We start from the raw sequence: 16,494 nt of genomic DNA on the forward strand, positions 1-16,494 counted from the left end.
GGTACAGTGTAACTGGTCGGCAGTTAATCGTAGGGCACATATCGACAAACAACCACTCACATTTACAACTGTGGACTTCTTATGGTCTTCAATGAACCCAACATGCATGTTTTTGAAGGTTTCGAGGAGACTGGAGTACCCGGAAAATTCAACCACTAAGCTACTCACGGACTACTTGTGTATACACTAGTACTCACAAAAAGTTAGGGGTTGGACTTGAGGATGAAATATAAGGATTAACCTAAAACAATTCATTTGACCTCTCAAAACTTTGAATGTACATGTTCAATATCCAACAATGTTTTGATACTTTTTACATAATTTGCTGTTCTCCAACAAGATGCTAAAAGGCAAAATCCACAGCAGGTGTTTGATCAATGAATGGACAAAAACATTTCAGAGCATTTTATTTATATCATAATATGGTTACACTCCCAAACTGTAAATAACTTTTTTTTTTTTTTTTTTAGTATTTCTGATATTTTAATCTACGATGCTGCAAATTGTGAGATGCCTAACTGATTTTCCTATGATCGTGACAATTCAATGTAATTCTCTTCTCTTCTATCCTAAACAGTCAGTTTTCACATTATGAGACCGAGTCAAACCTTAACTTGATCAAACAGGAAGTTCACAAGAGAGTAGTGGCACTGAGCTTGGAGTGCCACTTGGTGTCATCGTCGGCTTGCAACAGCGATACAGAGGGACTGGAAGAGTCACAGAAAGGTGTGCAAGTTTTCATGGATCAAACACCTGTTGTGAATTTTGCTGTTCACCTTCTTATTAGCAAAATGTGCAAAAAGTACTGATTCATTGAATTATATGTGAAATTCTAAAGTTTCGAGAAGGTCCCGTTCAACTATAAAGGTTACAGTGCATTTTTGGTTTATCCTGAAATTTCACCCGAAAGCCCAATATCCCTAACGCTTTGTGAACAGTATATATAGGGGACCACATTTGGTCCGTGGACCACACTTTGAGAAACACTGATTTAAATGGTCCCGAACAACGTGCTCTATCTCCCGTGGGGAAACAACCAGCTCTCGGCCTTTTATCAGCGCAACGGAGCTCATCTTTTTTCTTTGACGAATAGCTGAGAGGATTTCCACGTTGAAGCCATTTCTCATGCACAGATGAAGACTTAGATTAGCGTGTGGCAATGATAGGAATGCATTGGCTCACAACTGTGCATACAGATTAGGGAGCTGTCGCGTTCCACATCTCTCTCGCTGTCTCCGAGTCATTATAACGATGCCTGTTTGCGACCCCATCCTCCGCTGTGCAAATCCCGCTGTCCGCCCTTCCACCTCGCCCTCGCTCCATCTCTCCCCTCTCCGTGCGACCCCCCGTCTATCCTCCAGTGCCATTCTCATTTGCCTAAATCTCTACCCGCATCCTGGCACGTCGGCACACGTCTCCATCTGGGTGACATTTCCACAGTCACGCCTGTCACGCCAGGCACGCCGCTCGGCTCACTGCCAGTGAGGTGTCATTAATGTGTTGAGCGTATTGTGCTTAGCACTAGAGGTGTGCACTCATTAATCCGCAGCCTTTCATTAGGCAGCAAAAGCACGTGCGTGTGTTTCACGCGCATGACTGAGCTGGAAATAGTGATTAGAATGAGAGAGCATCTAATTACATGGACATGAAACCCTCCTGAAATGACTCCATCAAGCTTCCCATCTCCAGCTTGTCAGCAGCACATCATATTGTCTCCACATGCTGGTGAACTGCGGACCTCTGCAATGACAATTCTGTGACGTGCTTCTCGGTCTGGTTCTCGGGATCTCTGTGTGGGTAAGATAGCTGGGATAGGCTCCAGCACGCCCGTGACCCTAATGAGGAGAAGCGGTACAGAAAATGGCTGGATGGATAAGATGCTTGGATTTGATGATGAAACACAGAGGACAGTCACAAGCTGCACTAATATTAGGTGTTTTACGCAGAGGATTAAGAATATATGCCTCTGAGTATTGTTATACTGTCTGTCTACATGTGTAGCTATCGTTTAAATATAAGAAACATAATTTATTTCTAAAAGTTTGTCACGACCGCAATATCAATGCTAGTTTCGTTAGTTCGTCTATGGCATTATGCATTATATGTTAGCATAAAGTTAGCAGACGGTCGTTGGGGAAAGTTGGGTTAAATGCACAACATAATTCTCCTTGTTTTATGATTGACAGTAAATGTCAACTGGGAGTGGCAATTAACAGTTTAAAGCAAGCAGTTGGCCTCTTTTTTGAATAATGTTCACCATCTGCCAAACCGCTTATGAATTTTGCCGCCAATTTCTAAGCACTTGCATCTCAAATATTTGCTCACAACTCAAAGCAACAAAATCCGTCAAATGCCAGCTTGTATTACGAAAAAAATCATTATTCGGGTCACCCGTAAATTGAAGTGCCACTGTAATTGGAGTCTTCAATGGAGCTTTTTGCCTGATACCACTACAGACATGTTAACACTAGCTGTTAGCTCTTTGTAAAGATGATAAACTGTGAAACTTCTTTGGGATCAAGAAAAATTGCTCCCGTGCCAGACCTCGAACTTCATGCACGTGTGTCAATTCCCTTAGAAACAGCAGCAATCACATCCTCAGGGAAACAAATACTTTGAAGTGATAACTACTCTCTTACATACAGGAAGGGCGCTTTACATTTTAGACTATTTTTTTTTCCTATTTATTGACAGATGGATCATTTCCTCAGAAAAAACAAGTTGTGTGCAAATAATTGACAGCTCCCAAGTTTGATCTTGTTCCTCGCCGACTCCCTCTGGTGAGAGCGCCACCAAACATCTGGTGCCTTGCAGAAAGTGGGACGCAAAAGTGTCACACAGAGACACGGGCGCCCAGCTCAGCTGAGGTTCAGAGCACTTGCAGAATGTTTTTATTTTTATTTTTTTTTCATAAAAAAATTAACTTGTTGGTTAATTCATCCATTCAGCAACAAGCCAGCTGCTGCTTTCAAAGTGTTTTTTTGTTCTTCTTCTTGTGCACAAACTTTTTGAAAGATGAGATTTGAACGCCGTTTCATCTTCCAGCCGTCGTATCTGCCATGCGATCGCGTATCCGCCTGAGATATTTTTCCTGGTTTTTCACTGCAACTGGGGCACTTTCGTTTTTGAGACAGACAAGCAGATTACATCTCAAAATCCAACTAGGCCTTGCAGCAAAACGCGCTAGTCATGTCAAATATCAAGGAGACTGATCCGACTTGTGAGCGCAGGCCATTTCTGCGGCAACCTGCAAAGAATACGTTTGGGAACTTCTCGTCAGCCTCCTTCAGTGTTATTTTTCATCTATCTTTAGTTCCGCTTTTTTTCCACAGCGAGACGTGACATTTTCCAAACAGATGGGCTTTAATAAAACATTTTGTATCTGCCACAGAAAGGGGGCCGCTCGACGCCGGGAGAACAGCTCAAGTTGTTATTGTGACGGCAAAGCCAGAAAAGGCTGAACGTGACAAGAAGTAGAGCAAAGGAAAAGTCTTACATGTGTGGAATATGAGGTGATGTGAAATGGTTTTACTCGTGAATATCAGACTGCAATTAACCGATACATACGAAAATATAAATAAAATATCCAAATATATAATTTTATAATCAGACCTGCGATTGACCGGCAGTCAGTCCAGGGTGTACACCGCCTCTCGGCCAAAGTCAGCTGTGATTGGCTCCAGCTCACCCGTGACCACAGTGAGGATAAATGCTATAGAAAATTAGAAAATGTAGGGATGGATATATATAATCAATTAATTTGGAAAATACATCATGAATAGGAAAATAAATTAATTCTATGAAATGTTTTAAAAAATACTAACAAATAAATATGAAATCTACTGACTGTGGATGAAATGGCAGTTAGAATGTCTTTCTGGTGGGGTTTTCTGATGTCATTGTAGTATGTATATGCGCAACAACTAACTATTTTGGCTTCTGCATGGTCAGGTGTGATTCTATTTGGATTTGCCAGCAATGGTCCAATCAAAACAACATCAGACATATTCTCAGCAAAATGAATTAAAGCCTGCTCAGCCGTGAATTTCTTTTCAAAGCCGCTTGCTGGACGCTCAGGGTGTCATTCTGGTCAGTCTCTCTTTCTGTCACTCATTCACACACACAAATGCACGCACGCACACACATGCAAACACAAAACGTGACATAGTAGATTTTCTGCCAACCAAACAGAAGACAAAATGATTGAACAATATCGTTTTTGATGGACAAAACGACGGAATGACTGTCTAGACGTGTGTGTGTGTGTGTGTGTGTGTTTTTACTTCTGGAGCAGTGAGGACTGTGGTATGATTGCACACCTAGCCCACGACAACTCCTTTCAAATAAAGTGTCGATATTTACGTTATCATACACATTTAACAAGCATTCACCTCTACAGACAATTGAGAATCTTGATTCCTTTTGTAAACATCTAGGACAATTTACAGTTGTTGATGGAAATGTTGAGTTCGTGATGTGGAGGTGGACAACTTTCTGATGTTTCCCTGCCTCCACAGTGTTGTATATTTCCATTTTGACAGTGGATATAAAATGTCTACACACCCCTGTTCAAATGCCATATTTTTGTGATAAAAAAATGAGATCAAGATACATTTTTTCAAAACGTTTTCCACCATTTTGAAGGGGGAGTGAAATAATATCGTTGCACAAGTGTGCACACCCTCTTATAGGTGGGATGTGGCTGTGTTTAGAGTTAAACAATCACATTCAAATTCATGTTAAGTTCGAGTCAGCAACACACCTGCTACCATTTAAAGGGCCTCTGATTGAGACTGAGAAATTGATGCACATAATTTGCTTTTGCAGGCCACATAAAATGATGTGGAGGGCCTGATGTGGCCCGCAAAAGCAAATTATGTGCATCAATTTCTCAGTCTCAATCAGAGGCCCTTTAAATGGTAGCAGGTGTGTTGCTGACTCGAACCTAACATGAATTTGAATGTGATTGTTTAACTCTGAACACAGCCAAATCCGGGCTTTAAGTTTGACACTTGGCCAGCGTGTCAGGCCGTGAGTGGGCGGGATGGATTGGGGGGCCAGGGCGAGCTGGGTCACATTCGCAGGGGAGCGCAGGATAATTTAGCCCCACCGATAAAGACGCTGAAAGGCCCCGGCTCGTCACCTTTGACTTCCGCGTGACCTCGTTACTGTGGGGACAGCTAGCAGCAAAATCTTTCACCTTCTATTATTCTTGCAATGTGACATCAAGATGACTTTCTGAATAAAACTGAGGCTGTGAGGTGGACACACACATACACACGCCCACACACACACACACACACACAGACACATACACGGTGACCACTTCATCAGGTACACATCCAGATAATTTATAATCAAAAATTCAGCATTTGCAAGGAGATTTTTACTCAACAAACTGAAATTAATATCCAGTGGAAAGTTAAAAATCACACATACTCATCAAGCACTTAGAAGCAGTATACATTTTACTCAGTGCTCCTATTCAAACAGATGGACTGAAATGCATAGAAAGTTACACATGAAAAAAAAAAATCCAAATTAATGGGATTTGTTCTCAAAAGGTTGGTTAACACTGTCTTCAGTCGAGAGTCTGATCAAGTGTATGTTTGTCTCATAAATTGGTAGATCTGACTCTTAATATCAGTGCCTCACCAGCCATGAACCTCTCGGCACGTCATTGCTTTTAAGGTATATTTTTCAACTTTAATTTCAATTTCACCATCTTTTATGTGTTCCATCTTCAGGTTAAAAAATGTGGCAGTGTGCATTCAAAAGGTAGCATGCATTAAACCCTGCTTCATTAACGATGTGACATGGGAGGCACTAATTCAAACTGAAAGGTGCGCACACACACGAATGCACAGACATCTGAAAATGACAGATTTTGATTAATGATGGTAGCAGAAGAAACGGCGTCGGAAATGTTTAACGGAAAGTTATGACACTTTTATGAAAACACAAACACACGCACACCCACACGGTATGACTTGCTCACCATCAAATTCCAGACTACAAACCATGGCTACTAATTACCGCCATCTTATTCCGTGGTATGCTAAAATACATCCCTCTCTGATCAAATAACCTTGAGCAAATTCTACTCCTCAACTTTCATTTGAGCAACTGAGTGTACACTTTGTGTGCGTGTAAGCGTGTGCCTAGAATTCAACCATACGTGGTTGTATTGCGATTCCCAAATCTTTTTGTACAAATAGGTTTTTTTTTTTTTTCCCCCGTCCTGCCGCTCACAAGCCTGTCAGTCAATAGCCTCCAATTACGAATACAATACACTCAATTGACTCGACGGGCAGCGGATAGATTGCGGTGTGGAAAACTATTACGGGGGTGCAGGGAAGCGAGCCCCTGGAGTTTTGTGTGTGTGTGTGCTGGGGTGTGTCAGACAAAGGCTTGAATAGAAAGACGCAGTCAGGAACTAATTACTTTTTGGACGGATGTGGAAATGTGGCTGTTTAAAAGAGGATGCATGGATGTCTACATGTGCATGCATCCCCGGCAACGTATGGACAACACAACCACCCACGTCTATTTCAAAAAGTAACATCTTCCCTATTAGGATGCCTTTTTGTCAAACCCAGACAAGCATAAAAAAAAAGAAAGGACACAGTGATAAAAAGCGTGAAAGACAGGTATAATATTGAGGAAGATCTGAAGACATGGTGATGAAAGACAGGCGGAGATTGCTTATTGGAAAGCGGCATATCTTCATAAATATGCCGTAAACGAAAGCATTGGAATTCTGTCTGCCTGTGTGCTGCATGCTCATGTTTCCCCTCCATTAATATCACATTCACACGGTAGAGGAATCGAACGAGTCCCCAGATGAATTCCTGCTATTGATGTGTTTCTTCACACTAATGAGCATTTTGGAATGTGGAGTCAAGGCCCGCTGTGTCAAGGTGATGCTCATGAAGTCGTCGTCCAACTCTGGGTTACGGATTGTGTAAACTCACTGGCTTCAACATCAGGGACATCGGCATATGAGATCCAAAACAAGAGCGGGATGATAAATTCTGCCATTTGTTGGTTCGTTTGCAGGATCATAGCAAAAACGGCAACTGATTGCGAAAGGTGGCACAAAACCAAAGAAGAGCCCTTTAGGTTTTTGGAGAGTTGTGTCACGAACATGGTTAGGGCGACGGCGAGGAACGCAAGGCAAGAACATGGTGGACCCAATTGCAGGGAAGCAGGGAGGCAAGGCAGGAGTGCGGGAATCTCAAAATAATAATATTTAATCACAATGATAAAACAACTGGCGACTATGACAAAAACAACATGCGACTATGACAAAAACAACTGGCGACTATGACAAAAACAACTGCCGACTATGACATGGCAAGACATGTGACAACGACAATGAACCGACGAGAACTGAAAGAAACCAGGGAACTAAATACAAACAAATTGACGAGACAACGAGGAACACCTGGACAAGACGAGTGGCTAGAAAGAGCTGATTGGTCAACACAAAGTAGACGAGAACAGGTGGACACAACAACCTAATGAGCACACGACAAACATGGAACACAGGAAAACATGGAACAAAACTAAACAACCCAAACCAAAACACAGACCATGACAGTACCCCCCCTCTAAAGGAACGGATCCCAGACGTTCCCCAAATAACAACCAAAAAGTCACCAACCCAGGGTGGGCGGAAGGGGGCCTGGAGGAGGGTACAGAGTCCACCCCTCAGGTCAGTCTGGTGGCCATCCAGGCCACCCGAGGTGAGGTGCTTGGCTGAGCGGGTCAGGAGGTCGTCCAGGACGCCAAGCACCAGGGTCTTTACAGGGCCATTCAGGCGGACGGCCACGGTGCCGAACCCAATGGTAATGCAGGGGCCAGGCAATAGAGTTGGGTGGCGGCCGCTGGACGAGCGCCGCCGGAGCGTGGTCGGGTGGCGGCCGCTGGACGAGCGCCGCCGGAGCGTGGTCGGGTGGCGGCCGCTGGACGAGCGCCGCCGGAGCAAGGACGGGTGGCGGCCGCTGGACGAGCGCCGCCGGAGCAAGGACGGGTGGCGGCCGCTGGACGAGCGCCGCCGGAGCAAGGACGGGTGGCGGCCGCTGGACGAGCGCCGCCGGAGCAAGGACGGGTGGCGGCCGCTGGACGAGCGCCGCCGGAGCAAGGATGGCTGGCGGCCGCTGGACAAGCGCCGTTGGAGCAGGGTCAGGTGGCGGCCGCTGGACGAGCGCCGCCGGAGCAGGGTCAGGTGGCGGCCGCTGGACGAGCGTCGCCGGAGCAAGGACGGGTGGCGGCCGCTGGACGAGCGCCGCCGGAGCAAGGACGGGTGGCGGCCGCTGGACGAGCGCCGCCGGAGCAGGGACGGGTGGCGGCCGCTGGACGAGCGCCGCCGGAGCAAGGACGGGTGGCGGCCGCTGGACGAGCGCCGCCGGAGCAAGGATGAGTGGCAGCCGCTGGACGAGCGCCGTTGGAGCAGGGTCAGGTGGCGGCCGCTGGACGAGCGCCGCCGGAGCAGGGTCAGGTGGCGGCCGCTGGACGAGCGCCGCCGGAGCAGGGTCAGGTGGCGGCCGCTGGACGAGCGCCGCCGGAGCAAGGACGGGTGGCGGCCGCTGGACGAGCGCCGCCGGAGTAGTGTCAGGTGGCGGCCGCTGGACGAGCGCCGCTGGAGCAGGGTCAGGTGGCGGCCGCTGGACGAGCGCCGCCGGAGCAAGGACGGGTGGCGGCCGCTGGACGAGCGCCGCCATAGCAGGGTCAGGTGGCGGCCGCTGGACGAGCGGCGCCGGAACATGGTCGGATGGCGGCCGCTGGACGAGCGCCGCCGGAGCAAGGACGGGTGGCGGCCGCTGGACGAGCGCCGCCGGAGCAAGGACGGGTGGCGGCCGCTGGACGAGCGCCGTTGGAGCAGGGTCAGGTGGCGGCCGCTGGACGAGCGCCGCCGGAGCAAGGACGGGTGGCGGCCGCTGGACGAGCGCCGCCGGAGCAAGGATGGGTGGCGGCCGCTGGACGAGCGCCGCCAGTGCGGGAGCCTGGCGCAGCTGCCGAGGAGCCGGAACGGGAGCCTGGCGCAGCTGCCGATTAGCCGGAACGGGAGCTGCAGTCGCTTCCTCAGCCTGCCGCCATTGAGGTATGGGAATAGAGGGTACGGGAGTGGAAGAGTGCACAAGGTCTCGGGAAGGTGAACTAGGAAAAATGGCTGGTACTGAACATGGCTTGGGGGCAGGTTTGACTAGACGTGACTTAATTGGAGCCGTGGAACAACGTGTGGGAACAGGTGAAAAATCAAGTGATTTGTGAACAGGGGGGAAAAAACGAGGGGGCAAAATTTGACCTTTACTTGGGCGCCTCCGTTGGCCACCACGCGGCGGTCCCGGGTAGATGGCCAAACGGGTGCCCAAGAAAAGGTCAGAGGGAAAGGATTTGGACTCACTGGGGTTGGAAACGTGGAAACGTGACAAAAACTGACGAGGACGGGATAAACTAGGGAAGGAACCAGAAAAATCTAAATCTGTGTCAGAGTCAGAATCCGACAGGAGGTTAACTAAATCAGGGCCATCTTCACAATCAGAAAAATCTGAATCTAAAGAAACATGTGGATGTACAATAGTAGGGCATGGTGAATAGCTAGGACAACTGGGGGGACCCGAGGAAAAGGACAGAAAAGACTGAATGATAGGGCTTACTGGAGGAGGGTAGGTATGGATGGCAGGCTGAGGACAGTGGGAGCCAGTTTGGTGGCGTCCAGGGTGACGCCATGTTCTTCCCGCTGGGTCCTGTTCTGGTCGGTTCATTCTGTCACGAACATGGTTAGGGCGACGGCGAGGAACGCAAGGCAAGAACATGGTGGACCCAATTGCAGGGAAGCAGGGAGGCAAGGCAGGAGTGCGGGAATCTCAAAATAATAATATTTAATCACAATGATAAAACAACTGGCGACTATGACAAAAACAACATGCGACTATGACAAAAACAACTGGCGACTATGACAAAAACAACTGCCGACTATGACATGGCAAGACATGTGACAACGACAATGAACCGACGAGAACTGAAAGAAACCAGGGAACTAAATACAAACAAATTGACGAGACAACGAGGAACACCTGGACAAGACGAGTGGCTAGAAAGAGCTGATTGGTCAACACAAAGTAGACGAGAACAGGTGGACACAACAACCTAATGAGCACACGACAAACATGGAACACAGGAAAACATGGAACAAAACTAAACAACCCAAACCAAAACACAGACCATGACAAGTTGTGAATTTTTGCTTTGATTTGGGAGCAAATATTTGAGATACGAGCACTGTATGGTGGCAGTGAACTAAACTCACTTCACAACAAGCAGCAATTCGGCCGATAGTGAACAAAAAAGAGGCCAAAGCTGCTTATTGCCACTCTAAAAAGTTTACCGTTACATTAAACATAAAATAAGAATCATTACACATGTATTTAAAACAACCACATTAGTTTTTGTAAAAGTCCATATAATAGGAAACACCAGTGACGGGCTAAAGTATAGCATAAGTGTCGCTTTGTTATAACCCTTTAAGCAGCGGATATTTGAACACAAACGAATACATGTAGACAGTACTCAAATTCATATATTCGATATCCCCTGCGAAGAAGGACAAATATTACTGCGGCTTTCTGGTCTCTACCTGTCTCCATGCATATCCGTATGTCTGTATTATACTGCTCCCACGTGGCCAAGGCCCACACACCAGAAGGAGAAGCACGTCTCTTGAATTGTAGCAAAAAAATGTGTCAAAAACTGTTTAATTTCTTTAAATTCGATTGAATTGTATCATTGCTGTATGTTTTAATATTATAGATTGCTATTGTTATTATTAAAAACACGGTACAATTGTTTTTTGTGGGAGGCTGTAACAGAATAATGACATTGCCATTCATTTCAATGGGGAAAGATGCTTTCAGATATGAGTGTGGTCATGGAATTTGTATCTCAAGGCAACACTGTAATTGACTCTGTAGTGTAGATTGTACGCTGGAGGACAGGAATCGACTTCTACTGCAACTAAACTGGAAAACTAAGTGGAAAAAAAAGAAAGATATAGCTAAGATTGTGAGAAAAATATATATTTACTTTACTAAAATCATAAGGATGTACTGAAATTCTCATCTGATCTCAGCCAGTTCCGAACAGCGCTATGATGTTGGACAAGTTCAACATTAAGTGAATGGATCATGTCTTTATGTGACATATAATATTCATCTCAAATTTATGATCTTCCATAGATGCTCCATAGCTCTCTCGCTTTGTGCCTTGGGGGGACGTTTGTTTATTGAGCAGTCTTTACATTGGCTTTATAGGTGTGTGGCATCATCTCCTTTCAATATGTCAGACAAGCCATGGCTCGATTTTAGCACTCACGAGTCCCAACAGAAATAAATAATGTTGGAAAATAGTTAATAAGATTTTTATAATCAATAAAACATCAGAGAGGAGCTTTGATGTCAGTCATTGCGGGCGTGTTTTGATCAGTATTAACCTAAAAGGAGAATGATGACGGGCTGCTTTCTGTTTGTGCCCCTGCAGACTTGTGGCTCATGTTGATGTGAGCATGTCCATATAATGTATATGTGTGCGTGTTGGCTGCTGAAGTTGCAGTGGTCAGTAGGGAATTTTTTTCCCCCAATAGCGACTAATGTAAAATTCATGCTCTATGCTTCTTGTGCAAAAGAACACTGGAGGTTTGCACGTCTGTGTGTGTGTATCTGTGTGTGTTATGAAGGTGGTGGAACACTGGGACGAAAAGACAAAAAGAGAAAAAGATGAAGAGCGAAAGACACAAAATATTTAAGAAAGAACGATGAGCCCCTTCGGACACAGTGAAGAAGAAGGGGGGAACAGAAATAAAAAAACTAAAGTGATGCTCTCATGCTTCACTGACTTTTTGATTCCGAGCAGAGCTGCAACACAAAATATGTCTCAAAGTGATTGAATCTTGACCAAGTGCAAAAAAAGACCCAAAATGGAAAAACAAAAAAAAAATACAAAAAAATAAAATAAAAAGTTCTGGAGCCTACTGTAGAATTAAATTTAATTATTTTCTAATAAAATACAGTGGCAGAAATATGAAAATATTGAGAATATTGAAAAAGTGTCAAATAAAATATGAATCCAAAAGTATATTTAGACTGAATTTCCCTAAATTATAATTTTTTTTTTGTCTGAGGCTAATAAAATACAATGGCAAAATATATAAAATACAGTATATAGAGTTAATTCAAAATTATCTAGATCATACAGAGTGAATTTGATTGAGTATTACATTTAATTATTATTTTTTTAAATTAAATTGCAAAATTAAGCTGAGCCATTATGACCTTTTAAATTATGTTGAAGCAAAACGATATTTTGTCACTGAATTGATTGAGATATAAAGTATTAATTATACTCTCTTTTTTAAATAAATATTTCCCAATTTTTTTGTGGTTAAAATTAAAATTATGAAGTCATGTTTTCAGTCACACTGATTATGGTGCGGTAGTGTTTGGTGCATCTGCCTCACAGTCAGGAGATTTGGGTTTGAATCCCAGTTGGAAACAACTCCCCATGCATATTAGGTTAATTGAAAACTAAATTGTCCATAGGTGTGAATGACAGTGCAAAGAAGATGTCATTTTGAAATTAACAAATTAATCTCATTTGTTCTTCAATACAACAGTTTTGGCAGGTACTACATATCTATGGAATCAGATTAGTGCCAAAAAGATTCAGCCGAAATTTTTTAAATCTTATACGTGAAAACAAGATTCACACAAAACTTTTAAAGTCGTATACGTGACTCCATCTCCATCCTCCTGCACATTCTCCCTCAATGGGAGCGTCTTCCTAATTGTGTGCTGAGCTTCCTTGTCAGCCAGGGACGGGGACGATTTCTTCTTCCTCCATCCAGCGTGATTGAATGTGTCTGCTCCATGCAGAGGCGGCACATTGAGGCCGTCCATGTCTGTGGTCGGCTGATCATTTTGATTTCCCCAGTTGTACTTGAACCACGCCGCTACCATTTTGTACATTCCCCTTGCCAATCTGAATGTGCAATCTAGTCTCTGTATAATATAAAAAAAAAAAAAAAAAATCTGCCTCTTTTCAATGGAGTGGAAATAACTTTTCCAGTGGGGCTGAAAGATTCTACTGTATAGACATACACTACAATCAATGAGCAAAACACTGATTTATATACATTAGAGTTAGATGAAAAAAATAACAGAATGTATTTGGTAATATATTGATAACATATTCATCCATCCAGTTTATCCACATTCAAACCCTTTCACACTGCACTTAGCACAGTGCAGCGCGCTGTCAACCAACCCATTCAATGTGTTTGTGCTGCCACGGTTGCAATGGCGCAGCGCCGTGCCAAGGAGGCGAGCTGTGACAACATCTTTGTGCATATAGGAGAGGTGCTGGCAGAGTGATTTCAGAGTGACAACAGCTAGTTACAATCCAACACTTGGTGAATTTTAACCGCTGAAGCTTGGGACAACACTCCAACAGGCTGTCATCTACTCCCTGCTCAACCTAAAGTATACATTGAAGTGGTCTTCATAAGCTCCAGCTCACGGACAAGCCTAAACTCCACCAAATCACTGCCATATCATTCAAATTGGATGAACTCATTCCCTTATTTAATTGCTTCTCATCTCTTTTTCCTGCTTATGAAAAGCAAAGCAGGACTTTCAGTGCTAACAGTGACAAACCCATATTGTCGAGCTGTTTGGTCGTTTAGCAAGCAGCGCCAAGAATAGGCAAACTTAGGAGACGGAAACTCGTACCTGGATCTCCTGACTGTAACTACCTTCACAGGCTCAGCACATTCAACTGCTACTATTCATCAGTATATATATGGGTCATAACCTCAAGTAAGCTGCAGCAACTTAAATGATTCAACTGATTGCTAAGTGCAAAGGACAGCCAGTTAATTCTTCTCCCTTTGAGTTGCAAAAGTATTGCAATTTCCTGCAAGTCAGCGTCCTTTATCAGAGGACTTTGAGCACCTACAGCAATGACGTCGACAACCTGCTGCTTTCTGTACCTTTGACTAATGATGCTTTTAATGAAAGCCATGAAAGTAATTGTGCCACACACGTTGCGAGGTGATGGACTTTTATGTGGTTCTATTATTAAGACTGCATCAAGGCGGAAACCTGCTGGCTCCTTTTCCTATTTGCTACACGCAGCTTTGTCGAAGCATGAAACACGAGTGCCTTGACGTTTGTCTTGGGCTCTGTCATGTAAATTGTGGAGAATACGGGGGAAAAAAAACGTTTTCGTGTCTTCTTTTCATAGCTTTACGGAGCTGCCTACCGCCTATTCCTAGCCAAACCTTAAAACCAAAGTAACCGTGACCCCAACTTTACGCTAAACCTTAACCCTAAACCCAAACCCAACTTCAACTCTACACTAGAGCGTCTGTTAGAATTGTGGTCCCTTCATCTTGCCCAACCCCTGATTGGTTAACTGACTGAAAAGTGGCATGTCCTATAACTTTTGTCCATATACAGTGCTGCTTTGATTTGGGAGTTTATTTCGCTCTGTAACCACGCAAGTAACTCAAACCCCACAAATCAACTTTCCCCATTGAGTTGAGTGTGAATGCCATAAATTCCACAAACAAGTTTTACCTTAATTCTTCCATTTTCTTTTTTACTTAATTATATTTTTTAAAAACGTGCAAGTAGCGGCTCTCGTAAGCACAAGGCACTTTAAACTCAACTTTCACACATTAATCTCCATTCTCTTACCTGCTTTTTTGAGCACACCTGTCCCAGAAGCGTTGGCGTCTGCGTCGAATGCAGATGATGGAGTCGAGTGAGGCCGATGCGGCGGTCGCGGCGTCGTGTTGTCCTGTTGGCCTCGTCACACTCACGCCGGCAGCGCGGAGGAGCCGCGACGCGCCCTCCGGCCCTGCCCATCAATTATAGATGGCACGCACCACTGAGTGCAAGCACAAAACACACAAAGGCAGACACACACAGGTGGCGATAAGTCAGTGTGAAAATCATGGGAGGGAGGAAAGAAATAAAATAAAATAAAAATCAACTATTGTAAGAGTTACTGCACAGCAAACAAATGAGAGTCTAATAACTCACTTGCCACATCATTAGGGCAAGACACAGGGCAAGCCTCGTTGCAGAATAACAGATGGTGAATGTGTGTACAGGAGTGTTTTATTGCCAGAACAAGAGTATGAAGTCACGTGTGTTCGAAGCATTTGTTGCTGGATTTTTTTAAACATCAGGCATCTAAGCATCTGATTGCAGGATACACACTTGTGGCAATGTACTGTTTCACTGGCTTCTGGGTAAAAGGCACAGGAGGAAAAATACAGTATCTTCTGTTATGGCAGTCTAACGGCAGTTTTTGCAGACTCTCTGTGTAAAAGAGGTTCCCGTTTAATAGCTTATCACATCTCAGATGTCATAAGACCGTGTATCGGCGGATGTAGAGACTAAGCTTTGTTCACTTCGCTCACCTCACGCTCTCCCCCCATCTCCCTTTGAGTTTCCTGAAAAAGAGAACAAAAAGCCGGTGTGATGTATATGCCGGGATGCTTGGCAATCATTAAAGCATCGATCAAAGGTTTTAACGCTGTGTTCTATTCATAGAAGGCCATTAATCACCTCGGCAGGCTGAAGCCTCAAAAGAGCCCGTAGGCGCAAAACTTTTAACACCGAGACCCCTTTATTTGTGAGTGAGATCTGAACAAAATGTGGGTGTTAACTTTGAAAACAACCCCGCCGTCACTGCATATGCAAATAGGTCACTTTGCTTATGAAGTCGCACTCATGACGGTGCAATCTGTTGACAAGAGGTGTCATCTTCATTTGCACATCACTTGTGTGATGTGTTTTTTTCTGGCAACTTTAAGGTACACACACATACACAGTACGGCTGGGTATGTCACCCCGCCCCCCCCCCTAAGCTGATGGTGTATCAATCAGCCTCTCATTACATTCCTCAGTGTTACTCACACCATTAGACAGAGAGAAGAAAATAGCACAATTGTGTATTCAGCATCATTCCAGTGTGGGCCTGCGGGACATTAATGTGCGTCCAGATGGATTTGCTAAAAAAGAACATTTTCAAAGTCAACCAGTAGTTTGTGGATGGAAATAAGAAATGCAAACATGCATTTGTGATGAAGCAGGAATGTCGCTATTTTGTAAAATAAATGGCACTGAAATGGAATGGGGGGATGAAGTCAACCTGGGATTTTTCAACAATCCACAGGAGTGGTGCCTTAAGTTAAATTTGTTCTGGGAACAAGCTCGCAACTCAAAATACTTGTATCTCAAATCATCTTTCCCCATTGAAATGAATGGAAATGTTTTTCATCCATTCCAGCCTCCACAAAAAAAAAAAAGTTTGTAATGTATTTTTAATTAACAGTAAGGCGCAGTAATATTAGTTATTCTTTGCTGAGGATAAAGAATATACGCCTGTGATTAGTGCTATATTTTCTGTCTGCATGTGTCGTTC

At 44.4% G+C, this 16,494-nt stretch overlaps 1 long non-coding RNA gene across 1 annotated transcript; it reads right to left on the minus strand.

Moving 5' to 3' along the window:
* Window positions 1–1,391: 1,391 nt before the first annotated feature.
* Window positions 1,392–14,923, minus strand: LOC133470688 (uncharacterized). The gene is made up of 3 exons (XR_009786047.1): window positions 14,757–14,923; window positions 10,643–10,724; window positions 1,392–1,835 (listed from the first exon to the last, which is right to left on the minus strand). It is a non-coding gene; the product is annotated as an uncharacterized LOC133470688 (long non-coding RNA).
* Window positions 14,924–16,494: the final 1,571 nt, after the last annotated feature.

This window comes from Phyllopteryx taeniolatus, chromosome 21 (genome assembly GCF_024500385.1).
Source record: "Phyllopteryx taeniolatus isolate TA_2022b chromosome 21, UOR_Ptae_1.2, whole genome shotgun sequence".
Taxonomy (NCBI): Eukaryota; Metazoa; Chordata; class Actinopteri; order Syngnathiformes; family Syngnathidae; genus Phyllopteryx; species Phyllopteryx taeniolatus.